This window comes from Lutra lutra, chromosome 13 (genome assembly GCF_902655055.1).
Source record: "Lutra lutra chromosome 13, mLutLut1.2, whole genome shotgun sequence".
Taxonomy (NCBI): Eukaryota; Metazoa; Chordata; class Mammalia; order Carnivora; family Mustelidae; genus Lutra; species Lutra lutra.
Genome location: NC_062290.1, coordinates 42,949,144 through 42,976,713, shown reverse-complemented (window position 1 = coordinate 42,976,713; position 27,570 = coordinate 42,949,144). Strand labels below are relative to the sequence as shown.

Genomic DNA, 27,570 nt, shown 5'->3' with positions numbered 1-27,570 from the left:
CATGGCCTGTTCCAGAAATCTATGAGTCAGTATTGCTGGAGCATAAAAAAATCCACAGGAGATAAACCTGGGATTGGTAGCCAGGGGCCAGATCTTGAAAAGCCTTGTCCAGAAAAAGACATTCTGAGTTTATACTCTGTGCCAGTCATCTTCTAAGTGGAGCACTTATGGTTTAGACATTGAGAAACAAGGAGATAATGTTCAATTTCTATTTATTTTTGTATTTTAATTTTACCTTACAATCATCATACCATGCATCTAGTACACTTTAAGGCATTATATATTGGTCCAGTAGTATAGCAGACAGTCTGAACATGTATGTATTCAGCCAGTACCTAATAATTATTTTTATGGCTAGTGTTTTTCTGATGGGTTATGGCATCCGTTCAGAGTGATTGTTGCCTAGCCTTACCAGTATTAAAAGTTTTAATATCATTCCTTTAAGTAGGTATACAAGTTTGGGGTCATGTCCCTTCTCTCTTCACTGGTCATTAGTCTGTTGACCACTGCTTTTGGAGATTTGGGGCAAGGAAGTGAAATTAGAATCTTGTGCTCTCTCAAATAAGTCTTCAAAAAATATATACAGAGGAGAAAGGGAAAGTAAATATATTAAGGAGAATATAGGCATAATATTTAAATAATTTTACTAATGTGAATAGTACAGACACTGTGTAGTAAGAACAGATCCCCAGACATTGACCTGTGTTCCATACCAGCCTAGTACGCATGAGCTGAATGTTAGCTTTGGGGGGGTCGAAATAAATAAGTAAATATATATATTTTGAGGGTCTCAAGGATTTGTTAGCTACAATTAGCCTCCACTTTATGCACCCCCCTGCCCATTTTTGAACGTTTATCTTTGTCTTCTTGAGTTATGAATTCTGTACTCAGAGGAGGAATTAGGAAATAATCTCCCGTCAGTGTTGATATGTAACCCTCATTTGCCACAAATGGGAATTTAATTCTCATTTTGTCAATGCAGTGAAATGACACTGAGAACACCTTCCATTTGGGTAGATCAGTCAAGGGATTTAGAAGGCACTTGTATGCTCACAATGGACAATTTTCAATGTAGTCATTTTTCTCTACTTTCCAAAATGATCTCAGAACATCTTCTCATTCACCATCATTTAATCTCTTGAACATTAGCTTGCTCTCGGGGGAGGAGTCAAGATGGCGGAGAAGTAGCAGGCTGAGACTACTTCGGGTAGCGGCAGATCAGCTAAATAGCTTATCTAAAGATTGCGAACATTAGCTTGCTCTCACCTTCCATAAGGTTGCCGATGTTTCCTGGTAGACAGAACACACTTCACTTTGATCAGCGTGACTGAACACCTGTCATAGCCACCTACCTTTATCTAAACCAAAATGGAATGCATGACAAAGGAAAGAAAAGTTGCTTTCAGAAGGGAAAATGAAAAGAGAGAGTCCCCTGGAGTAGTATGAGGGACAGAAGAAATCTGTGAGCTCTGAACAGGGGATTTCAGTCAGTTCAGGAGAAGGAGGATATTTGGGAGTAAAACCAGGCAATCAGACAAGAGCGAAAGGCAGGAAACTTTAAGGTGAGGGCCTTTGGTATCTGAAGCACAAGGGAAAGATAACGTTAAATTACTGGAACAGCACGGATGGAAACAAAGAACAAAGGAGGTACCCATGAAGACCAGGAACAAGAGGGAATGGAGCTAATGACCTTTTCTTTGAATCGCCATCACAGACTGATGATGTGTGTTCTCTCTCTCCTCCCCACTTCCATTGTTAAAGAGGCAGGAATGATGTAGCTGGAAGACAGCTTGACTCTTACTGTCATTACAACTAAAGTGCTTTGTGTGAGAGGTTGTCACTTTCTGTTAGGAGGGATTTTATCAGATGTTAGGTGAGTTTTTTTTCCTTACTTTTCTCCACATTTAGTCTTTTTTGACTCATTGTGTTAATCATCTTGCCAAATATGAAGCATAACTTTTGGTATTGGTTCCCACTCTATACCAGTTTGCCCTTAAAGGCAAAATTCAATTCAGACTTGGAGAAGGTAGAGAAGACATAGGTTTGGTTTCCTCTGTCAGTGTAAAAGTTGAAGGCAGAAATCTCAAAAGACTGCTCCTGAGCCATTTTAGATGGATAACTTTATTAATTCCTATAATAAAGCCCAATTTAATTTACATCGGCATGTTATGTTTCAAGTGGCATGAATAACTTTTTTTCTTTGACTGATGAATGGAGAGGGTTTGGAGTTATAAGAAAATAAATAATGCGGGTGAAGAAATCCTGGGTTAGCTTGGAGATAGCAGGAGGATTTCTGAGAGAGTGGGAGTGGAAAAGCAATCCATAGACTTGCCGATGGACGCTCATTAAATGTTAATAGGAACTGCATGTGATGAAAGGCAGGCGATTCTGAATTTATCTTGTAACTGTATGTCTGTCTACAGCTGGAGGTATGCAAATGAAATCAAGGAAAGGCAGTAAAGATATTATTTGTTAGGAAATAGAAGCAGGATTCAGTTTGCTTAACCTCCCTTGAAGAGAACACTACCCGTGTTTGTGAACTGGAAAGCACAGGAGTGAGTAGCCTTCCACGTCAGTGGCAGATGGAAGATGTCGTTAGAAAAGTAGTCCTACGTCTGGATGAATTCCCAAGAAGGTTGAGAGCCCCTGATGTGATAGGTATGTAAAACCATGTAGCCGACATGAAGGCTGTTGCCCTTTTGTAACCTCCTTGAATCACTGAAGCGAGCTGTCCCTGGTGGAGGGAACGTGTCACTGGGTTCTGTGTCTTGACAGGGAGCTGCACCTGTGACACCTGAAACCTTCCTAAATGCTCCTGTTCAGTCCTGGGCCATTGGAGTGCAGGCGCTGGATTGGAGCATTTATTCATAGCAGATTAATAATATAAGTAAGTCTCTGTGAGGCCTCACTTAGGAAGCTCTTAGAGGATTAATAAAATATTTACAAAATAACCTATATGATGGCTTCATTTTTGAGATATTTAGCTCTAATCACATCATAAATCTTCATTCAAAGTGGCTTCTCTCTTCTGTGAAAGAAGTTCCATACTTATGGAAAAGCAGAAAGGATTCCTTCCATACTTTTATTAAAAACAAAACAGAGCCTGGTTTCTTTGCACGTGCATGTTCTCTTTCTTACACATACACACACACATGTGCACACAGAGCCAACACCCAACAAATCAATAAACAAGAGTAAAATGATCATTTTTAAAAAGACTTCTCGTTGAATTCAGTGACTGGCATGCACATGTAAAACATTCCAAAGATTCATCATTTTGTTCCAAGAATTTTATCTCTGCATGTTTTACACAGGTTCTATAACCGAAAAGATCTTAAGCCGATGATAGTTTTTCTAGTAACTAGACTGATAGAATTTTTAAAAATTTTAATCTTTGCCTTTAAAAGTCTCCTGTGTCACTTATTGTTTGTTTACTATTTTATATGTGGTATCAGTGGATCATACTCTACAGTCCGATTTCTAGAAGCAAGCTCAAGATTTCAGCTGGTTCTTGGGTGTATGCTAAAGCTACAGCTGTTTATATGAACAGCCATTTACTGAGTGCCTGCCATGTGCCTAGAAATTCAGCAAGAGCTTTTATGAGTGTTTATACTTCATTTAATTCAGTCCTAACAATAACAAATACTCCTGAGAATATCCCTAAAAGTCAGGTATTACTGTCCTTGTTTCATAGCTGGGAAACTGAGGCTCAAAGTGGTCATAGAGCTAGTAAGTAGACAATTTGGTGTTGGAGAGCACAGGTGTGTGACTTCACACCCCATACTCTATTTTATTTTGTTTTGATTTCATTTCATTTGATTTGATTTTCCATTCCATTCTGCCTCCCCTTATTTCCACAAAGTGGGTATTTTAGGATTGTTAGAACAGAGCTTATCCTTTGTTCCCTGATAGTCAATGGTCTTTTATACTCTTTCGCTGAATTGTCTTTCAGTTGTATGCTATTGCTCCTATTATGTTGCTGCCTTTTTAACTATGACTTCTATGATATAACTTGGAGTTGGCCTCTTGATACATGTTATCAAATTTAATAAAATATTTATTAGATGATTAAAAATTTTTGCCAGAAATCCATATTGAAACATTCTTTAAGGCTAAAAAATATTTGTCTGGCAACAGTCTGGTATATATATAATGGAAATATTTTTACCCCATTTCCTTTCATTTTCCTTCTCAAAGCCTTTGCAGAAAAGGATAATGGAACAGGCAGCTGTGGCCATAGGAAGTCTGTGCAGTCTGTGGTTTATACATATATATATGTGTGTGTGTGTGTACAAACACACACACACACATATATATATGAAAAATGTATGCCAAAATTATATGTGTTTGCCACAATTTTTTCTTTTTGTTGCTGGTACAGAAGCTCCAACTTTCCACTGTCTTATTTGTGATTAATTGGGATGTCTTTGTTCTCTCCAATGCAAGATCTAAAAACCAGCCTCTGTCTTCACTGAATGTCAGTGCAGCTGCTGTTTGCATGCTGTTTTCTTTGTTGCTATGTGTGTGGGTGCCTCAGGCCCAGGTCCTGAGTCCCCCTTCTCCTGCCGTGCACTGCCTGTGTTTCTGTGGAGAATGGTAATGTTCTTGGATCAGGGACTTTTACAAATAGGTGTGTTCTTCCTTGTTGGCTTGGAGTGATCAAAGACCACCATGTTTCATTTTGCCCAGAGCCCTGAAACCCCCCCCCCAATTTTCAGTAAAATCTATTTCAGAGAGCTTTACCCTAAAGCCACAGAAAACAAATCCAACACCTGTGGCCTGAGAGCATTGCTTATAAAGGCCTGGAAACTCCCAGAACATTGTTTATGAAGCACACTCATAGTTGGGACTCACAGGAGTTTCTGTGTCTCTTGTTTCCTTTCTAGCTACTTGTGAGCATCAGACCCTTTTGTAGAGAGAGGGAGGAAGGTCATGTTATAGAACATGCTCATGCATGTCAGGACAAATGCTAATTCACGACACTGAATTCTGACTAATATCCCGAGGGAAAGAAGAAATACACACATATGGGTATACTTTGGCTTTCATTTAACTCTCTAATTTCTTTCTTTTTTTTTTTTTTAACTTAAATAAGGACTTCTGTCTTCATTAGTGGTGTTATTCACAGAGACCATAGAATTTCTGCACTTGCCTTGTCCGTGTGAAGTGGAAGGAATGTGTTTTCTTTTGCCATATCCTTATTCAGCAGGGGTGCTCTTACTGTAAAGCCAGGAAGCTAAAAAGGACAGTACGTGTATTTGCTCCTTATTTCCCCTCACTCTGAACCTGAGCTGAAATGCAGTTTGTATCCTTCACGTGCACACTCAGTGGTGGAGTAATTAAGTGAGGTGATGCATGTGAAGCACTTTTTCCCTTAGTGGTTGGCACATAGTGAGTGCTTAAGTGAACAGTAGGTGTTACTTTTCACTGGACCCAAAGTCACATTGCTCCTCTGTCTTTAATGCAGATTTATGATAGTCTTTTCGTTAGATCTGAAGGTTAGTTTCTACCTTGCTGAGAGCATCAGGAAATGTTGACTTTAAAATAAGAGGGTTTTTTTTTTTTTGTACTTTTGCATATAATTGGTGGATTGCGTTGAAAACAAAATGTTATATTGATTTCTTTTTCCTGAATTATTTTATGTTTCTAGATGATTGCTATAAATAAGTTGGATGTCATATTCGTAGACTTTTTAAGAACTAATGAGCCAGTTGCAGACAACAGTGAAGACTTTTTATCCTATTTATCAAAACTAAGAGATATGTAAGCATCCCCATATTGATTTTTGTTATTAAGAAGTGAATGTTGAGGGGCACCTGGGTGGCTCAGTTTGTTAAGCCTCTGTCTTCGGCTCAGGTCATGATCCCAGGGTCCTGGGATCAAGCCCTGCATCAGGCTCCCTGCTTGGCAGGGAGCCTGCTTCTCCCTCTCCCTCTGCTGCTCCCCCTGCTTGTGTTCCCTCTCTCGCTATCACTCTCTCTGTCAAATAAATAAAATCTTAAAAAAAAAAAAGTAGTGAATGTTGAAAGGACCACAAAAGCTGCTTTTTCTGCCTCTACTGGATCAGAGGCCTCTTTGAGGGAAACCATTAGTTGCATTTTCTAATAAATGACATTTGAAATACTAAATACTTATTTTCATGGGTGGCCTCTAAAGAATATGAAGCTAGCATTGTCCCTTGGCTTCAATGAGTCTTAATCTCACGTATCTATTGTTATGCAATTTGTAATGGGAGGTATTTTACCCCATTAGGTACAGACTGAGTTTTCAGTAATGTTTTTTGACTCTACCTAACTTGACATCATAGAGGGCACTAATAAATCACACCTTCCTGTGCTCAGGTAAAGACAGACATCTCTCTGTCTCCCACCTGCCCTCCCATTCCTGGATCAAGTATCAGAGCTGAGCTTGTGGCCATCTAGAACCACAAATTACAGAATCCGCTTTTGTGTGGGATAATGGTAGGGGTATGGATTTGGAACACTGATGGGTGGGTGTGCAGAAAGGAGTTAACACAGCAGGCCTGAGGTGGCCTAAAAGGCTAGCTTATGAAGTTGGCTGTTGATTGGCATCAAGGAATTTGGATTTGGGGAATGTTCCATCATTCCCTAACTGATGAGTGGCTCATTGTTCTAAACTGTGTTTATAGAAATACTCTAGTTTGTGCCGACCACTTGCTCTACTTCTAGGAGTCTGGATTTTGGGGTTTGGGTGCATGCTAGGCAGAGAGTACCCATGATGAGCCCCCAATGAAAACCATGGGCAGATTCGCTATTGAGCTTCCATTATGGACAACACTTCACGCGTACTGTCACAAGAGAAATTGAGTACAACCTACGTGGTTCCTTGGAGAAAGAACTCTTGGAAGGATGCTCTTGGTTTCTTCTAGACTTTGCCCCTTGCTTCTTTTCCCTTTGCTGAATTTGCTTTTGATTTTCCTTTCTGTATTAAATCTTAGCTGTGAGAATGACTGTTGCTGAGTCCTGTGGGTCTCACTGATCTGGGGCTGGTCTTAGGGACCCTCAACACAATAGTTAAAATCTAACTTCTGTAAGATTCCATATAGAAAGAAAGGGCAGAAAGTCGGACGTGCCTGGAAATTTGCCTTCTGGATCCCCCATTCTGTATCATTTTCTTCCTAAGCACTACTTCATTTTGATGATGAGTTCAGTTAATATGTTTAGAATTTAATGTAATTGGATGGGCAGTTCTGCAACCTTCAGGTATCAATGTGAATTCATTCCTTTTTCTTTACTCTTATCGGAACTGGACTGTAAAGGTCAGAGAGATTTAAGAAGATGTGTTTTCTTTCTCTCGCTCTTAAACACACACACTCATTTTCTGGAACCATTACCTGGTATTCTAATAATTGGAAATCAGTATCAACTAGAATTCTCCTCCTTGATAGAATACAATGGCAATTGACTCTCATTTGGGAATGTTTTATGAGTTAGGAAGATAAAATGACAAAAACTGCCTTACATTGGAGGGGTTTTGTGGGGTTTTTTGGTGTCAATACCTTATTTCACTTTTTGGATGTTTATAGTGAGTAATGCCTTTCCATACTACACAACAGAGAAGTTTCCAGAGTTTTTAATGTCTGTTTCCACTTGAAAGGACTCTACTTCCTTCCTTATTGGGAAAAGAAAGAGAAACAGTAGTGCTGCTGAGAACTATCACCCAGGAGAGCATCTGGGGAGAAAGTACGAGACAGAAACTAGATTCAGGAGTGACTACACGGGCCATCATTGACTCATCTGCTGCTATTGGCCCAATAGTGTTCTCATCTGTTTGTAAGAGCTTACGTACACTTTGCCTTTTTGGTCTGGTAGGATAACCTTTATGCCTTACTTCAGAGACACTTGAACATAGAGCAAATAGAGCATGTAAATTTATAGACAATGTCTATTTTAGACTTGATGAAAATAGATACCAGAAGAAAAGACAGTGGATGGCAAAAATTTTGTCTCCTTCCTTGGTAGCAAATTCCATAAAAAGTGAAAAATGAAATGTTTATATTCTTTCCATTAATGAAATTTTTATTTTTTTATTAAAATGACTTAGTTCCTTGATAGTTTTTATTTAACATTACCTTTCCTTCCTCACATAAACATAGTAAATAAAAAAGTCTTCCTGATTATTTAGAAAGTCAATAATTAGTTGATTTTCTTCAAAGGTGGCTTGAACTGTTTTTATTGTATAGTGTTTCGTTGAGACCAGCCCTTCACTAATTATAAAAATACGTTTTTAAGACAAGCAAGGCATTCATTTTATACTCTGTGGAACTCTTACAGCCACTATTTATAAATAACAAATGATAATATGTTGAAAAGTAAAATAAGTGAAAGCCTTTTATATTTATAACCTCGACTGGCTGAAAGGTCTTCTGTAATATTTCTTTTTCAGTACATTTCATAGTCATTCAGCAACATCCGTTTTCTGTGCTTTTTTCCCCTCCCTATTCTGTGTATTTTATTTTTTGTACACAATCAGGGCCCCATATTAAAAATTCAATAGATATATTCAAAATTGACGACTCTGTCTCTACTTTCCTATACGTATGCATTTATTTTTCTCTGCCAGTTCACTTTACCAAACCTGTCAAAGAGATTTCTCTACTCCTCCTCCTTCTCCCTGGTCTGCTAATACACCTCCTGCTCTGGCCACGACTCAGCTACTTATTGTTTCAACTAAATTATTTCAAATGTTCTGATATTCAATGTTAATACTGAGCAACTCATTGTGTTGGCCACAAGTGGAAATTGTTTCTAAGCTGTCAGATTTTTTTTTTTTAAAGATTTTATTTATTTGACAGAGAGATCACAAGCAGGCAGAGAGGCAGGCAGAGAGAGGAGGAAGCAGGCTCCCTGCTGAGCAGAGAGCCCGATGCGGGGCTCGATCCCAGGACTCTGAGATCATGACCTGAGCCGAAGGCAGCGGCTTAACCCACTGAGCCACCCAGGCGCCCCTAAGCTGTCAGATTTTAAGTGTACTATATTCAGATCCCAAATCTGCATTTTTGAGCTCCCTAATAACTTCGTTCCTCTTCCCTAAATTTCTTTTTCCTCCTAGCTTGTTTTCCTCTGACAGCCACTCTTTTTCTATACTATCACTGACTTCTGCATTTTAGAAACTTTAAGTTTCTGCACCTACACCTGTAAACAGTTCTGCAATAAAATGAACTTGGAAGCATAGGCCCAACCCAGATCTTAAAAAATTCAGAGAAAAATGAATTTTCATATACATCAGAAATATTCATATTTTTATTTTTAAATACATAATAAAAGCTTTTTAGTATCTACATTTGCATATGTGACTGTTGAACCAGACATTGGACGACCTATGTTTTGGACTGGCTGTGTTTTGAAAAACTCTAGTAAGCATCTGTCTACGGAAGATAGTTGGGTTTATACAGGAATGACAAGTGGTCATTTGTCAACAGAAATGAAGTAGGTATAAAGACAGCGTAACTTCTTAAAAATGTGTGAGGTTCCATCCTAGCTGCTATTGGTTTAAGTATGAGTGTTCTGGGGCCTTTCTACAAGCATACCTCAAGAGATACTACGGGTTTCGTTCTAGACCATTGCAACAAAGTGAAGCAAATGGATTTTTTGGTTTTTCAGTGTGCATAAATGTTACATTCACACTGTAGTCTCTTAAATGTGTGACAGTATTACATCTTTAAAAAACACTGTACATACCTTAATTTAAAAATACTCTATTGTTAAAAAATAAAAAATGCTAACCACCATCTGGACTTTTGGCAAATTGCAGTCTTTTTACCTCAATGTTGATGGCTGCTGACTGATTAGGGTGGTGGCTGTTGACGATTGGGGTGGCTATGGCAGTTTCTTAAAGAAAGACAGCAATGAAGTTTGCTGCATGAATTAAGTCTTCCTTTCCTGAGAGATTTCTCTGTAGCATGTGATGCCATTTGACAGCACTTTACCCACACTGGAATTTCTTTCAAAATTGGAGTCAATCTGCTCAAACCCTGCTGATACTTAATCAACTAGGTTATGTAATATTCCAAATCTTTTGTTATCATTTCAACAGTCTTCACAGCATCTTTACCTGGAGTAGATTCCATCTCAAGAAACCTCTTTTCTTTGCTCATCCGTGAGAAGTTACTTCCTCCCCTGAACTTTAAACCCATCAAAGTGGTTTCATCCATGAGGGTTGGTATCAACTTCTTCCAAACTACTATTACATTGGTATTTTAACTTCTTTCCATGAATCATGAATATCCTTAATGGTATCTAGAATGCCAAATCCTTCCCAGAAGCTTTTAACTTTCCCAGATCTATCAGAAGAATCACTATCTATGGTGGCTATAGCCTTATTATTTCTTAAATAATAAGACTTGATCAAATTACTTTTTGATCCATGGGCTACAGAACAGATGTTGTGTTAGCAGGCATGAAAACATTAATCTCATTGTATATCTCAATCAGAGCTCTTGGGTGACAGGGTACATTGTCAATGAGCAGTAATATTTTGAGAGGATTTTCTTTTTCTCTGAATTTTCAGTGGTTCCAATAGTAGGCTTAAAATATTCGGCAAACCATGTTGTAAACAGATGTACTGTCATCAAGGCTTTGTTGTTCCATTTATATAGTATAGGCAAAGTAAATTTAGCATGATTCTTAAAGGCGCTAGGATTTTCTGAGTGGTAAATGAACATTGGCTTCAACTTAAAGTCATCAGCTACATTAGCCCCTAAAAAGAAAGTCAGCCTTTGAAGCTTTGAAGCCAGGCATTGACTTCTCCTGTCCAGTTATAAAAGTCCTAATGGCATCTTCTTCCAACGTAACGCTGTTTTGTCTACATTGAAAACCCGTTGTTTAGCATAACCACCTTCACTAATTACTTAGCCAGGTATTCTGGAGAACTTGCTGCCGCTTCTGCATCAGCACTTGCTGCTTCTCTTTGCACTTACATATCAAGGAGATGCCTTCTCTCCTTAAACCTCATCAACCAGCCTCTCCTAACTTCAGGATTTTCTTCTGCAGCTCCCTCACCTCTCTCAGCCTTCATAGAATTAGAGAGAGTTAAGGCCTTAATCTGGATTAGGCTTTGGCATTAGGGAATGTTGTGGTTGGTTTGATCTTCTATCTGGACCACTTAAACTTTCTTCATATCAACATAAGGCTGTTTTGCTTCCTTATCATTCGTGGGTTCGCTGGAGTAGCACTTTTAATTTCCTTCAAGAACTTCTCCTCTGCCTTCACAACTTGGCTAACTGTTTGGCACAAAAGGCCTAGCTTCCAGCCTATCTCGGCTTTCAACATGCCTTCCTCGCTAAGCTTAATTGTTTCTAGCTTTTGATTTAAAGTGAGAGACGTGTGACTCTTCCTTTAACTTAAACACTTAGAGGCCACTGTAGGGTTATTATTGGTCTCATTTCAATATTATCGTGTCTTGGGGAATAGGGAGGCCAGAGGAGAAGGAGAAAGATGGGGAACATCTGGTCGGTGGAACAGTCAGAACATGCACAACATTTGTCAATTAAGTTTGCCATGTTGTATGGGTGTGGTTTGTAGTACCCCAAAACAATGACAATAGTAACATCAATGATAATTGATCACAGATCTCCATTACAAATACAGTAATAATGAAGAAGTTTGAAATGTGAAAATTACCAAAATGTGACACAGACTTGAAGTGAGGAGTGCTGTTGGGAAAATAGCATTGATAGATGTGCTCGACACAGCGTTACCATAGACCTTCAATTTGTAAAAATGCAGTATCTGCAAAGTACAGTAAAATGAGATCTGCCTGTACTCAGGGGTCTGGTTATACTGTAAGAGGTTATCCCAGATTTCATGTGACCTATATAAAATGGAATACAGTTAAAGAAAGAGAATCCCACAAAAAACAGATGAAGATTCTGAGTAGATCACAGGATTTACAATCGGGGTGATATTTGAGAGGTGGGTCTTCGACGACAATGGGGCCCCAGAAAATTGATGAGAGCATTCCAAGTGGAAGGGACAGTGTAAGCAAAAATGAGGTGTTTCAAGAAAGTATAGTGCCTTCACTGAAAGGTAAGTTGTCACGTTCCGCTCTAAGGCGAGAGTGTGTATAAGAGAAGTGAGACTTAGAAGCTACGTCTGGGCAGTTCATGAATGTCACATGAAGAATTTATACTTAAATCATTTAGCAAGTCTAGTTTGGAGGTAAAGATTGTAATGTGATCAAGAGGTATACTTTAGGAAAAGCATCCCGGCCTCAAAATGTGAGTATGAAGAAGGGAGGAGTGGGTAAATGAATAAGAAACGATTATAGTAATCCATTTAGGAAGGAATATGGGCCATCACTAAGCTTGTGAGGATAAGGTATGTGACTGGAGAGCTGAGTTAACTAAGGAATTGGTCAAAGGAACTTATCTTTTCACACCTGGATTTGATAGAGAATAGTGGGAAAAGAGAAAGCTGGAGAGGCCACAGTGATGTGGCTTGGGTGGAGATGAATGGATAGGATTGCCTTCTGTGCAAGGCATTACCATACAGTTGTAGACTCAGAATCCTGGCGTAAATCCTGGCTCCAAATGTTACTAGCTTGATGACCTCAGGCAAATTACCCAACTTTGATGCACCTCAATTTTCCCACCTATAAAGTGGGCTTGATAATAATACCTCAAACCTCATTTAAGTATAGGTGAACATAATACATATATATTACCTAGAGTCTTTCTTGGCTCAGTGCAAAGTATAGGCATTATTATTTTGTTTAATTCTCAGATGTCTTGCTGAGCTATTTTCATCCTCTTTAATATATGAGGAAACCAAGGCACGGAGACTGTGTTATTTAAAGCAATCCTTTCGCTTGAAAATAGCATTTCAGTAAAAAATAGGCTTCTGTGCCTTTGTGTGTTTCGGATTTTGTTTTGGTTGTTTTGTTTTGTTTTCAGAATTCAAATAATTTTTTGAACAAGCGGCTAGTTACTTTGGTCTCTAGGTGGAATCCCTAAAGAAATCCTCAGAGTTGAAGTTTTCGTCCTAGAAAGGGATGGAGCAAATGCAAGCCAGAAATGAGAAATCACAGATTGATGGGAAGACCAGATGAGGATTTAGGAGTTGATAGGGATAGAATTATTTGCAGAAGCTAAAGTGAAGGAGGAAGTATGTACATACACACGTATTTATATTCATAGTGGTTTATTTTCCCTGTGTCCAATATTAAGCTGATTTAATTAATTTGTTTGCTCTATATACAGAACACCAACCAAATGAAAGACAGTTGCATTTTCCTTTCTAGTTCTTTGTACAATAGGATTTAATTGTGATCCAGAAAATGTCCAACATGTTTCCGTAGTGTAGTGGTTATCACGTTCGCCTAACAGAAAATGTCCAACATAAATAAATGCAGTGTCATTGCCAAAAGCATTTTCCAAGAACAATAGATCATTATCTGATATTTGTAAAAAAAAAAAAAAAAAAAAAACCCAACAACAACAAAACCCAGTGAGGACCAAATTTTAAATATACATATTTTGCTAAAACCATTATTCTCAACTTTTTCTCACCTCCAGCACGCTAATAATGCAGCTGTTTCCCCTGCATGAGTGGTCTTAGGGTAAGACTCCATGTCTCTGTTGGACACCTGCTCTACGGTTAGGTGGGGAGTTCAATTCAAGGAACAGTGTTACTCAGGGGGGCTGGTGTGAAGAGAGTGCCAGTTGATGGGAATCTACTCATCTTCTGAGGATGTTCTGTTTCCTGAGTATTTGCCAGGAGAAAAAGATGGTATTGGGAGAAAAGTACTAGGCTGGGTCAGGGGAGCTGAGTGGTTTATCCCAAGTCAGCCACAGATTTTAGCTTCCTGATTTTGGGTTAGATACTTTTTTAAGTTGTCTCACCTGTACAGTAATAAAGGTAGCACTAGATGACGTCTAAATTTCTTCCCAACTCCTATATTCACAGTATTAATGAATTAATTCACTACTGATTGACCTGGGCAGTGGGAATATAAAGTGCAGTGATCCTGTGGTAAAGAGACCTACATGCCAGAGAAGCATGAGCAAGTCAGTGACGGAGCAGGTTATTCTTGCTGGGAATGGGCAGCAGGAAAAAGACAGTGGCATTGGAAATGTTTCATAGAGAGCTATGTTTAAGTTGGGTCTTGAAAGACGAGAATGACAGTGGCAGAATGGAGAGCAGTTCAGAATCGGGCATGATTTGTTTATACTCAGGGTCATTTATGGCAAGTAGGTCTTTGTAGCTGGAGCTTTAGAGGTCTTGGCAGGAGCTGATGTTGGAAAGGTAGGTTGGGCTTATATTGAAGGGACTTCAAATGCCAAATATGGGAGTTTATTAGTTATCCTGTGCATGGTAGGGAACCAGTGTAAGTTTGGTAGGAGGAGGAGTGAGATACTCCTAGTCTCAGTTTTCAGAAATCTGATAAGAATGCAGGAAGAGTGGAGACTTGCTATTTGTTCTCTTAATGACTGCCTTTGTCAGTTAACTTATACCCAGGTACCACTTGGCATTTGTATCGGTCCTTCAGGATTGTGTCCCTTTCTATAACCAGCACTGTAACTTCACAAACTCAGGAAAATACTGTTTTCCTTTTCTTTGAGGTGACACCATGAGCTTATCTCCCCTAAATGCGTATTGTCTTCCCCCCATGCCAGCCATATTGGCAATGCCATTAGCAAGGTTTAAAAAAAGGAGGGGACCAACAAAACCCAATATTAAAAGGAAAAGAAAGTTGAAGGCTTAAGAATTCACTTTCCTCAGTTCTGTCTCCACAGGTAGCCTAAACAGTTAAAAATGAATGTCGGGGAAAATTTTTTAGCCCCTTAGTGGTTGTCACAGTGATGTCAGTCTGAACTGGGATCTCTTCGGTTTAACACACTAAAAAGGAAAGAACATTGTATAGCGCTTTCATTTTTGCCTGCAGCACTTGTTGGTTGAAGCTATGTTGATTGAATGCAGGGGCAGACGGCTAAAATCAGTCTTTGGGGCTTGAAGGGAGCCCTAGGGATTATGTTTAGAATCCGTGAGGCCTGTCAACTCTGGCATTCATGTTTTGCTTTCTTTTGGCTGCAGCTTTTTCTTCCAGCCCGCTCAGCAAGCACACCAAGAGGTACAGTGCATGCGTGCGTGCGTGCGTGCGTGCTTCCACCGGATAGCTTTATCATCAGTGCTGTGAGCCCTCCCTTGCAAACTCACAGCTGTCACAGGGGGTTTTGATGCAAACTTTCTCCACGCCCAAGTCCCTGAGAATTGAAAGGCCATCCTGTAGATAGATTGGTGTGGCCCAGTGACTTCTGCTTGCCAGTTACCAGCCAGCCACCTTGGCTTCATTTAAATGGAGACATTTTGAATGTTTCCCGTTTCAAAATGCTTTAGTGGACTCACTAAATGGCAGGCATCTCAGGAGGCCAGATGTTTCTGCCTATTCTCACACAAATGTTTATTTACCCAATAATCTGCAGAATCATAGATTTCCAGATTATTTGCAATTGACTCAGTCTTTTTTTTTTTTAAGATGCTCATACTGTCCAATGTTCCCTGTAAACTGTATCAGCAGATGGTAGTCACCCTGATAGAGCAATGGACTAAACTAATTTCATTGATTTAAACATTGTTAAACAATTTCAAATGCAGCTTTGGAAACAGTGTTCTGAACCTGTTTAACAATGTTTAAAAATGCATCAGTGAAATCGGCTTAGCCTATGGCCTTTATTACATTATGTGTTCTCAATTACATGGATTCTGTGTTTTATGTGTGGACTGCTTCTAAGTAACCTAAATAAATAGTAAATAAATAATGATCCCAGCTGAAGAGTGTGGCTTATCCCTAACCCACTGAATTTGTTTTAGAATTGGTAAATCTTGAGAAATACTTCAAGAATGCCCTATCAGCTATGAAATCCTAGGAAGTGCCTTCAGGAGGCTGAGCTGGTGTTGGTAGCCCAGTAGGCACCCTCCCCCCACCCATTGCTCTTCCTCTTCCACTCACCCTCAGTGCCATTGTTGTGATACCACGACTGAATTCCACACCATCCGCCTTGAAATATAACCTAAAACATTAAATATGTTTTTACTAATTGTGATCTGCTAAAATCACAATTGAAGTTCTCTGTCGAAGCATTTTTTTTTTAAATTTCAGAAACAGTATTTAAGTGATGACATGCAGTAATTTGTTCATTCTTCTGTCAGTATAATTTACAAGGCAGTGGCAGATAAACATAGCAATACAAGATTCATTTACAGTGACACAATGGCAGATACACAGAGCAGAACCCTGCCTATGAGATAAAGTGGACTGAGTGACTTATGCAGTAATTAGGGGATAATTGTCATTAACCTCACAAACAGTAGTTTACCCATATTGTTTAAAAGGCTCCAGGATGCGTAATGACAAGGTAATCTGTCAAAGCGCTAGGGGGAAATATTAATAAGATTTGTGCAAGCCTGGATAGAAAATATGCAGAAAGCAGCCACATTAAGCTAATTGGTGGATGAATATACAGTTGTAAAAGTGCTTCTAATGGCACGTTTGCTGCTCTCCAAATGACTACCGTTAATGTGGAGAAGTGGGCTGCTTAGAAAGTCAGGACTGCTGGGACAAGAGGGTATTAAGGCATGCAGACGCGGTTATTACCTTGCTTTATAATGCATGCTTCCTCCTCTTATGCTCCTTTATTTTGAATTTCTGAGTTTTTTGTTATAGTAACATATATTGATTATTAACTCTGATTATTCTGTTTTTGATCTGTATTTGTTCAGGCAGCCACCAGCACCAGATCACCTCGACTTTGTGGCCAAATAAAATGTATAATCTACTTCGATAGCTGCTTATAAATATACAGAAACTGTTAATGCATACGTGGATTTATAATTACACATACACGTATGGGGAGGTGCCTTTTATAGGAACATATTTAATCTGAGCAATCAAAGGAAAGTATATCCATCAACAGCCTTGTGTATGTGTTACAAGTAATAATGTGTTGTTCCCTGATGAATGCTAAAGCAGGAAATTAATCTTTGTGTTCTACTGCATTCTTATACCCAGAGAAGAACAAAGTTAAATCTCCCAATACATCTTTCTGTTCAGTCACACACTCTGTCCTCCGTGTGTTTTATGGAATACTCAATCCTTGCTGTTTTATGGAATACTGCTTAGTGAGTGTTCCGTCCCTTTCCACCCCTGCTCCCTCATATCCTAATGAATATGTTAAAGTTCCTTAGGGCTGTTCAGTCATCTCCAGTTGTGGAGTAATTCAAAGTATAAGATGTGAAATCAACCTTTCAAGCTTTGGAAGCTCTGAGCTCATACCGGTATTGGGTTATCTTGGTTGCACAGATAAAATGGCAAAGCTCAGAGCTTGTGGCCCTGAATCTGTCCAAGGTTTTGGCCCCTCCCTGATGTGTAAAATCACTTCCATTGTGAAAAAAAATTTTTGCCCCCATGTTTTTGCTGTTTTTCAGACATTATAGGAAAGCACATGAGGAAATGCCAGGGTCTCTACCATTTATATCTAGGTATGTAAAGCCCCAGCACAGACCCCTAGATATATATGGAGGCTTTCTACAAACCCAGTGGCAGAACTTTGATTATAGAAAGAGAGGTAAATGAGAAAATGCCATCCTCAAAGCAAAAATGTTAGAAAGGGCTCTGGTAAGTTTTGTTTATTGCAAAACATGCAGATTTATAGCTGTCCTAGGACTAGAGCTTTATCGTATGTCTGCAGGGAGAAGAAAACAAGACCACGTTCAGGGATCATCCTCCTTCCTCCTGTTTCTGGTGTCATCTCCGAAGATTTCAGACTGCTCCTTTGCTGTCCTCAATGATAAAATGACTTACCTCTAGCATCTCAGGGGTGATCATCCTCAAGTGAATAACTTGTGTCTATCTAAAGGGTTTAATTGGAGGGAGGGTCTTATATGCAGATACTGCTCTTTCTTAGAACTGCAGAGATTGCTGGGAGACCACAGATTGTTACTTATAGCTTTATGGGGGTACAGCATTTACTTTGGAATCATTGATTCTCAGGTTGCAGAATTCTCACAAATCCTAACTGATGGGAAATCGAGGGGTTCCCATGGCCTCTTAGGGACTTTTTGAGCGGTTTCCCTAGTTTTCAGGCAAAGTTTCTACTTGAACTGATCATTGAATTGACTAGGGGTAAAAATTAACCCAGAAAAATGAGTACCTCTAATTATGTCACTGATAAGCAGCCCCAGATAGAAGCATCAAGGGAAGCATCTAGAACATATATATTCTAAAAATAATTTCTCAAAAGTTGGTTAAAAGAAAAAAATATTAAACTAGAGTTCAAAATAATTTTAATTAAAATTATTTATGTGTCCAGATTCTTGGCATAAATGGTGGAGTCATGGAATTTGAGAGCCAAATAATGGAATTGTGGGGTAGCAAGTCTTAGAAAATTTAGTAAGACTTCCTTATACAGGAGAATGCTGAAGCTGAATATTGGTGATCTAACAGCCAACACAGCCAGTAGTTGGCAAAACCAAGACTAGGATTTAGGTGTCATTCACTCACATTCCTTATTTCCCTCTAAGGTTGACTATATGTAATAAGTCATGTTAAACGAATCAAAAATCTGAAACTTTAGTATACACATTCTGATTTCACCTACAGGTACGGAGTTAGATATTCACTGGTGATTTTATGTTGGAGTTTGGTATGCTAGGAGTATCAGCTGGGTTTAAGATTCTCTTATTTTGAAACTTAAATGATTCCTAAGTTACCATTATTAAAAATTAAAATATATCATGTCTTTAGAAGTTTCTCAAGTTTGATTTACAGTGAAGCTAGGTAATTTGAAAAATATTTCTTGAATCTTTGAAGTGCAATTCTAGACATTACAGAAAGTAATTTACTCCTCTGAATTTTTTTTTTTTTTGATATGGCAAAGCAAGGCACCTGCTTTATTTATTTGCAAACAGATACCCATAGAGGAAATGCGTATGGCTTGTTTTAAGCTAGACAAGCTAAAATTCCTGGGTACAAAGAAGAAATCCTGACAGGCCTTTAATAGAGCTTAGCTGGAGCTTCTATGATTAAATATGTTGTAACCCCGGAGTGATCTATCATAATCACAGTTTTTAAAATAAAAACGCTATACAGACTGTTACTAAGGGGGAAAAAAGTGATAGTCTTCTGTGAATTATATATTCTTATCTGGCCCATAAAGAGGAACATTTTGTAGCGAAGTAAATTTTTTATCAAAAGTCAAACAATATGTTTTAAAATTATAAGAACCATTTAAAACCAGTGCCCTGGCATTTTGATAATGTTATTTTGGTTAGAGAGGTGATTAGTTTGGGAGGATGTATTGTTCAACTTTTCAATAATTTTTTTCTCTTAAAAGATATCTTTTCCAGTGAAAAATATTTTCAAATGTGGATCAGAAAAAGGGTAGAGATTGATAAATTGAAAAATGTCAACACTAGTACCTAAAATTACAGAAAATTACCATGTTGCTTTTTTTTTTCTTCTGCCAACTCCAATCAAGGGTCATGCTCATCAAACTTCCAGTTCTATCCAAGGAGAGGCATTCCTTGACTTTGTCCTTTTTTTTTTTTTTTTTGCAATTAATTCGATATGCCTCATTTCACTGTACCACCATTCTCCATAATCCAGCATTTTTGAATATTATAATACTGATTTATAATGAGTTTCATGTACAATAAGAAGAGTAAGCCAGGGCATCTGGGTGGCTCAGTGTTAAAGCCTCTGCCTTTGGCTCAGGTCATGATCTCAGGGTCCTGGGATCGAGCCCTGCATCAGGCTCTCTGCTCAGCAGGGAGCCTGCTTCCTCCTCTCTCTCTCTCTCTCTCTCTGCCTGCCTCTCTGCCTACTTGTGATCTGTCGAGTAAATATAAAATCTTAAAAAAAAAAGAGTAAGCCAAAAATGGTAGTCATATCTCCATATAAATGTGCATATTTTGGTATATGTAAACTTGTATAATAAGTAACTCTTTTAAAGTCAGTCCCTATGTGCAAACAGTATTATGGAGAGGAAACTTCGGTGTTGGCATGTCTGCTAAGAAGGACCAATAAGGTTTTCCTTTTGACAGAAAATTCTGTAATGCAAAGTTTTCTGAGAGCTCTAGCATTCTAATCAATGGTGGATATTCTTATAGCATTCATTTCCCCTTGTGGGGGAAAGAAGGAATCAGAAAGATATCTCAAGTCAAGGTTTTTATAATCTGGACATACTGAATTGATCACCAGCTTCTGTAATCACAACAAGCCAAAATATACCTAGCTCTAATGTTTGCATGCTCATTTCATGCCAATGATGGTCTTGTCATGGATTGATGAGGAAAGCATATTTGTTTTCCAAAGGGAATGTTCATGTGGATAAACATTAACCAATAAAGTACAGTCTTGATTGTTATTAGTTGGAAGTTTTTCTTTTCTGTGTATGCCAGCCCCTGTTGATTCTTTCTCATGGGACACCTCTGTCCTAGAGGGGAGCAAAGGAAGCAAGGATGTGACTGGTCAGCTTTGTATTTTGAAGATAAAGTGATGCTCTTGAGAAATTCTGCAAAATACCTATTTCCAAATCGTAGAAGTTGAGTAGGGTTTTCATTACCGAAAACAAATGTTGATTTTTTTTTTAATCAGGTCTAATTTGAACCATTTGGTACAATCCTGGTGTAAATGAGTATGTTTCATTCTGCCTACAGATATTACAATTGTTTCAGCTGGCCTAGAATCTTTAGCCTGAACTAGTGGAAAAGCATAATCACATGAAAGAGCTTTGTGTGAGTAAAGAATGGTATAATTTTGTTTACTTACACAACCAAACTTCTCCAATGTATATTGTACATGCTAATGGTGTATCTTTCTCAGTCATTGCCCTCCAAGAAATAGCTGTTTAAATGTAAATTTGCTAAAACAAATAATCATGCCAAGTTCTTTTCCCACATAATTTCAAGTGTTTCTCAGAAGTTATCACAACATTGCTTTAAAAATTTCCCTAAGTACTTCCCAGAATCTATTACTTTCAATAATTTTTTTCTTTTACCATTTTTACTCCTCTCCCCTTGCCTGCTTCCATACACACACACGCAGGCACATAGACACACAAAACTCTGGCCCATGCACGCCTAAGATTGCCAAGTCATATAAATTATAGAGCTGGATAAAATTTAACAAAAAGAGGGGGGGATTGGCTGTGATGTAAGTGGAGAGTACCCAGACCAGTTAAACTTTTTGGGCTGAAGAGAAAAGTTTTTAACAGTGGCTTGACTTCAGAAAGACAATTTAAATGGGAATATCTGCATGGTACCTGTGGACCTATCTGGGTTCTAAAACAGGTAACTAGTGGGAGAATGGGACAAAAGAGGACTGAAAGTTTCATGACTTCTATAATTTTTTTCTTGAACCACATGTAATATTCAAAGGCTTCCCTTCCACAGAGTATCTCCTTCAAACTCCTACTACTTCCAGTCCTCAGAGCCTGCCCTCTGCACCCATGAGTGGCACCCATGATCTTTCCATTCGCAGACCCCATCTAGGAAGTTGATGGAGTACCCCTGTTCATATCACCTGAAATAATGGTCTGAGCCCATCGCTTGTTCCTGAGGTGACCCAGCAGTTAGATGATCTATTTCCTAATTTCTGGGTCACATCCTGACACATGTCCACCTAACCAGGTGTCCAGCACAAAGTCAGGGAGAGGCAAACTAAGGTGAATTAGCTTACAGTTCCTTATCAACACCATCGGAAGTGTTCGTGAAAGTACGTGCGCATAGTATATGTCTGCCGCCCGTCAGTATTAGCTGTGTAGGGAAGCTGTCTCTGGTTTTTATGACTACATACTCTCTTAGTAAAAATGTATGAGCTTGTACCCTAATATATGTAAAACCGTTTCTAAATTAGTAACATATTGCTGTGAAGCCACATATAAAAAATATTAGCAAAAATCATCTTATAGGTAAAAAAAAAAAGAAAAAGGAAACTTAAATTTACTCTCTATGTCACAGTGGATTGTGGTACATACCCTAGTGATGGGAGAGACGTGTGTGTTTATTATTCTGGTCACAAAACAATGCAGGAACAAGAAGTAAGACAGTCTCTAAAAAGGGAATTTGTGAATGTTGAGTTCTGAGTGTGACTTCATGCGTTTGCCTGATTTAATGTTTTAGGTCAACTTCATTGAGGTATATTTTTGCATAAAATGAACTGTACCAATTTTAAGTGTATGTATCCATGTAAACATTGATACATGTCATGTATCTGTATCATCTAAACATCTGTATCGTGTCATGATATAGAACATTTCCGCCACCCCAGAAAGTTCCCCAGGGCTGTTTGCAGTCAGCCCCTCTCTCCTCACCCCCTGGCATCTGCTGATCTCCCTTCTGTTTCTATAGTCTTACCCTTCCCAGAATTTCCATGATTGAAATGGTAATATGTAGTCTTTTGAGTCCGATTTCTTTCATTTTTAACAGTAATGCTGTTGAGCATCCTCCATGTTTTTTCCTGTGTTTCACTAGCTTAGCGGTATTCTGTCACATAGGTCTCTCATTCTTTGTTTACCCTTAAGACTTAAACATATAGAAAACCAGGTAAAATTTATGATCTGTAACATTCTTTCATCAATTTTTAACTCTACAATTACCATTAAATTTTACCTGATTGAGTTCCAAGCTACATAGTCTGGAAATTTGGTAATTCCCTACCTTCTACCCAGTCCTATTCTTCTTGCCTTGATACTTGAATTAATCATGAAGGATAAAAAGTAAAAAATTCCAATGGGAAACTGGTCATGAAAATAAGTTACCAAGATGGTTATGTTGTAAATAATTTCTTAAGATAGCACACTTCAAATCTAGACATGAAATTAAAAAAAGTACATCTCATAAACCTCTGATTTTGTTCCACATGGTCAGCATTCTCTATAGCTCAGTATCATTTAAAGGATTTTAAATTATATCAGAGGAAATATTTTTAGCTAATAATTTCAGGAATTTTAAAAATATATGTCTTAAATTTGGCTTACAAGAAGTTCATGTAATAAGAATAGAAAATTAAACTATTCTCTGCCTTTTAGAATTAAGCTATTTACTTATTTCTTAATGATTTGAAGAAGCCTAGAGCAAGTCCCAGATCTCTGCTGTGTTCACTGTTCTTCCCTCAGTTACATGCATGGACAGAAAGAAAGGTATTGTTTTCTCTCTGCGCTGTGGCATTGTGGGGCCTGCCATGGACACACATAGGTTCCTCTTGGACAAAGGAGTCCGTGGGCTTGAGGTCACATGACAGTCTAATTATCCCAGAGTTTCTTATCTGGTCTTTCTTCCATCTCTTTACATCCTTTCCTTCTCTACTGTCCCTTTCCTTTAGGTAAGAGAAACCAACCAACCTTACTTTGATCTTAAAACTACGGGTCATACACTGTGTTTTAACGTGAAGAAAGGGCTTAAGTAAAACTATTGACAAATAGTTTTATACAGTTATAAAACCAGGACAATTGATTCTACTACAAAAAAAAATTTTTTTTAAAGCACTCTGCAGAGCCATACAGAACCAGGTGCCAGATTTCTACTGAGTGATGATCACCAGTTTCAGGAAAATAATAAAACGAAGTCTTTTCATTTAAAATAGTTATATGCAAATATTTTATGTGTTTTATACTTTTTCTGAACCCAGTAAAACTGGTTTATAAGTTAGTATTATTTGGTCTTACTCATCTTTTAATTAATAGTATAGCTGGTTATTTCACAAGAAATCAATACTTATAATAATACCTTGCATTTCACTTACCTGGGTAAATCTTATTATCCTCATTTTGTAAATAACAATTCCCAATGTAAAAGTTTAAAGGTCACTGAACTCTGGTTATAAATGGGAAAGCCTTAAGGAGTTGACTCACCGACTTTAAGATGGAATGGGAAGGACAAAAGTTGAGTCCTGTTACTCTGCTGTGATTTATTATTCCTGCACAAGACCCATGTCCCATTATGGGTTGGTCACCAGTCAGGACATTCATATTGGTCTACCAGACTGAATTTTTGTTTTATTAATGTTTATTCTGTGATAAAGCCTAATTCTTTTTATAGCTCTTATTCACTCTGGTAAAGTTTATTTGACATGGCATGGGGGCCAAGATTTTAGATCTGTACTTCTCAAATTTTCTGTGAGGAAGGACTAGTTCCCCACCCCTCAACTCCCCCATCACGTTTGAGCCACTACTTAAGTTAAATAAAATAAAAAGAAATTCATTTAAAAAAATCATCACGCTTTTCATTGCTGCAGTAGGCATCACATTGTCTTGAAGTCTTCTAAATGATTACTCTCAATTATTTGCAGACTGGTCCTTTTTAATAGCATATAGACCCCTTGTGGAAATTCTTGCTTTAACACAGGAGTCCCAAGCCACTGTTTTGAGAATCACTGCACCAGAGCATGCTTATCTCTGTCACTGAGATCTTCAGGAAGAAAGAACCCAGGCCTGCCTTTTTTTGGTGACTTCCAAGTCCCATTCAACCAGTTTATCCATGGCTGTGTTAAAACCGATAGCCATGGGGCGCCTGGGTGGCTCAGTGGGTTAAGCCACTGCCTTCGGCTCAGGTCATGATCTCAGGGTCCTAGGATCGAGCCCCGCATCGGGCTCTCTGCTCAGCGGTGAGCCTGCTTCCTCCTCTCTCTGCCTGCCTCTCTGCCTACTTGTGATCTCTCTCTCTGTCAAATAAATAAATAAAATCTTTAAAAAAAAAATTAAAATAAATAAATAAATAAATAAAACCGATAGCCATTCCTACCATTGAGCTTGCAGACTGATGATGTTATATAAGAACGTCAATTTGCTTCTTTCGGCAGTTGCTTTGTTCGTGAGCATGATGGTAGTAGATACCTTTGATCAAATACAAAGTGTGGCTTCTTTGGAAAGAACTTCTGTGATGCTTCATATTGCCTGGATGCAGAGGGTGCCCTGTCAGGGGAACCCTAGTGTGAGTGGGCACTGTGGATGTTTGTCCTGTTCCCAAGCACATTTGTTTGAAAAGATGTTATGTTGTCCTTCTATGTAACTATAAATCGCTGTTTCCGTTATCACTATAAATGAAGCTTCTCTTTTATGATTCAGGCTACCAGCCAAAGTTCTAAATCTTGCTTACCTGGACCTCTTCTACCAGAAGTAAGTGGTTTAACGTGACAGTTCCATTTTATCGGAGACAGCTACTCAGGACTAAAAGAGGTCTGAAAGGCAGTGGTTTTAGAAATAGCGGCAGGCGTTGTGGCAGGCCAGGAGAAAAGGGAAACTATATGGGACTGCTCTGTTCTGTTGGGGGAGACAAGATAGGAGGGTGATGGGAAGGAGATGCCTCAGGTGGGTTTGATCAGTTGCTATGGTTTCTAAGGGCTGTTTTAATACCAGCGGCCGCCAGCTGTGTAAAGTACATTCTTGACATGCAGACTCAGGTGCAGGCTACCTGGGAAGGAATGACTGTGCTGCTCAGGTCGCACCGTAGCCTGAGAAACGATCCACAGTAAAAACTTTCATAAAAGAACAATTAAGAGAGTGCATTTGATGGTAAAAGAAAAGTAGTGTAGAAGTGGACGTTACACTGCTCCAGAGACCAGCCTTGTGCAGGAGAAGTCCTACTCCTTATTGTCACAGACTCAATGTGCCCACTTGGGAAATGGAGTTATGGACGCCAGTCATTACTACGCTCCATGAACTTAGAGTCGGAATTTCTGGATTCGAGTCTGAGACCCCAAGTTAGCATCTTGGCAACCTCAACCAGCCATCCCCCTTTCCTTCACCCTGGGCCCCTCATCTGTTACACATTTGCTGAGCTCTGGAAGCTATTACGAGGTTCAAATGAGATAATCTATACAAAATCACAATTTATTTCTCTATTTACCTACAACACCAACACTCCCCCTTGCTTTTCCCTATTCTAAAAAAAAAAAAAAAAAAAAAAAAGGATGTAAGGGAGACCGATTGCTTTGAGTGATACTTTTTAAAAACTGGCTTGCAGGACTCCAGAATCACCCAGAGTCCTCATATGTACATATCATTATGTAAGTATTCTGAGCAGATAGCTGCATGAGGGTATTTGATCTGAGCTCGTGTTATCTACAACATGAAAGAGGGACAATTTTCACAGGAATGGACACCCACACGCACATGCCCAAGCATGTACTTTATGTAAAATGATAGAGTGCCGGAGTGGGTCTTATCAGGAATGGGACATTCTTTTTTGTAAAGCGATTTAAATAAGTGATAAGTATCTCCTTACAGCCAAACTAGTGGTCGTGGTTCAGACCATACAATTGTGGTCCAGAGAGAATTTGATATCACAAAACTGAATAGAACGATCCATGAGATAGAATTTTTCATCACAAGAGTAGTATAGTTTCCTTTATCCTGAATGACACATTCTACGTTAACTCAGCACAGTTGATGAAACTAAGAACTTAAGGTTGGTACCATACCATTAACTGATCTAGAGACTTTATTCAGATTTCGCCAGTTTTCCCACTAAGGGTCTTTTTGTGGTCTGCTATCTCTAGAGTCTCACATTACATTTATTTGTCCCGTTTTCTTGGTCCCCTCTAATCTGTAACCATTCTCTGGTCCTTATTAAAAAATCTTTACTGATGTTTATACTTTGAAGAGTAATAGCAACTGTTTTGTAGAATGCCCTTTGATTTTGCTTTATCTGATGTTTTCTCATCAGATAAAGCAAACCTCTCATAAGGTTATACTTCTTTTTTTTTTTACAAGAAAATGATGATGTACACTTCTCAGTATATATCAGGAGGTACATGATGATACTTCTGCTGATGATGTTGACTTTGCATATAGTCTTCCTTAAATTGATAGGCAGGTTGAGGCAAGTACAGGTTGTGGAAGTGTCCCGACCTGGTTAGGAAGAAGCTGTGCTCTAGAAAATGATGGAGTCATTATTTAAGCATTTGAATACATTTCTCCCAGCCCATGCTGAAGTGGATTGCCTGACATTACATTGCAGGATTTTTAAGTCCTACCTCCAGGCAAATCTCATAGTTACTAGCAAAAATGAAAGTGTGAAATGCTTTTTAATGTATATTTAACAACATATAGTCTGGTGATTACTGATGTGTATTCTCTGTGGACTCCCTTTGCTATCAGAGGAGGATGTTAAGAGAAAACATTTTTACACATTTATTCTATCTAAATCCATCACATGTTTACTTTCTAAATATCTATAACTGTCACTTATAACAAGATCATAAAAAGTCAAATACTTAAAGTCTAACTCAAACTTTGAAGCCTAGGATTACAATCAATTTTCAGGAAAAGTACAATCACCGTTTTTCCTCAATGCTACCTTATGAGATTGTCTATTAGTAAATGACACTAAAATACAGCCATTAAAGAGAGAAAAATACGATTTAGTAATGGAGGTATAGACAGCAAAGCTCCTTTTTTCATCATTTTTATTAAGAAAGTAATAATAACTCCTATTTAAAGGAATTTTCATCGCTGAAGCCAGTATCATCTGCTTGTGTCAAGGAGGTAAATTTCACAAAATATACTTAACCCATTCCTATGGTATCACTATTTAATACAGATTCTGGTACCAT

General features: G+C 38.5%; 1 protein-coding gene across 38 annotated transcripts in view; it reads left to right on the top strand.

Moving 5' to 3' along the window:
• Nucleotides 1-27,570, top strand: part of BNC2 (basonuclin 2) — a 428,074-nt gene that overhangs the window by 379,761 nt on the left and 20,743 nt on the right. The window lies entirely within an intron of this gene.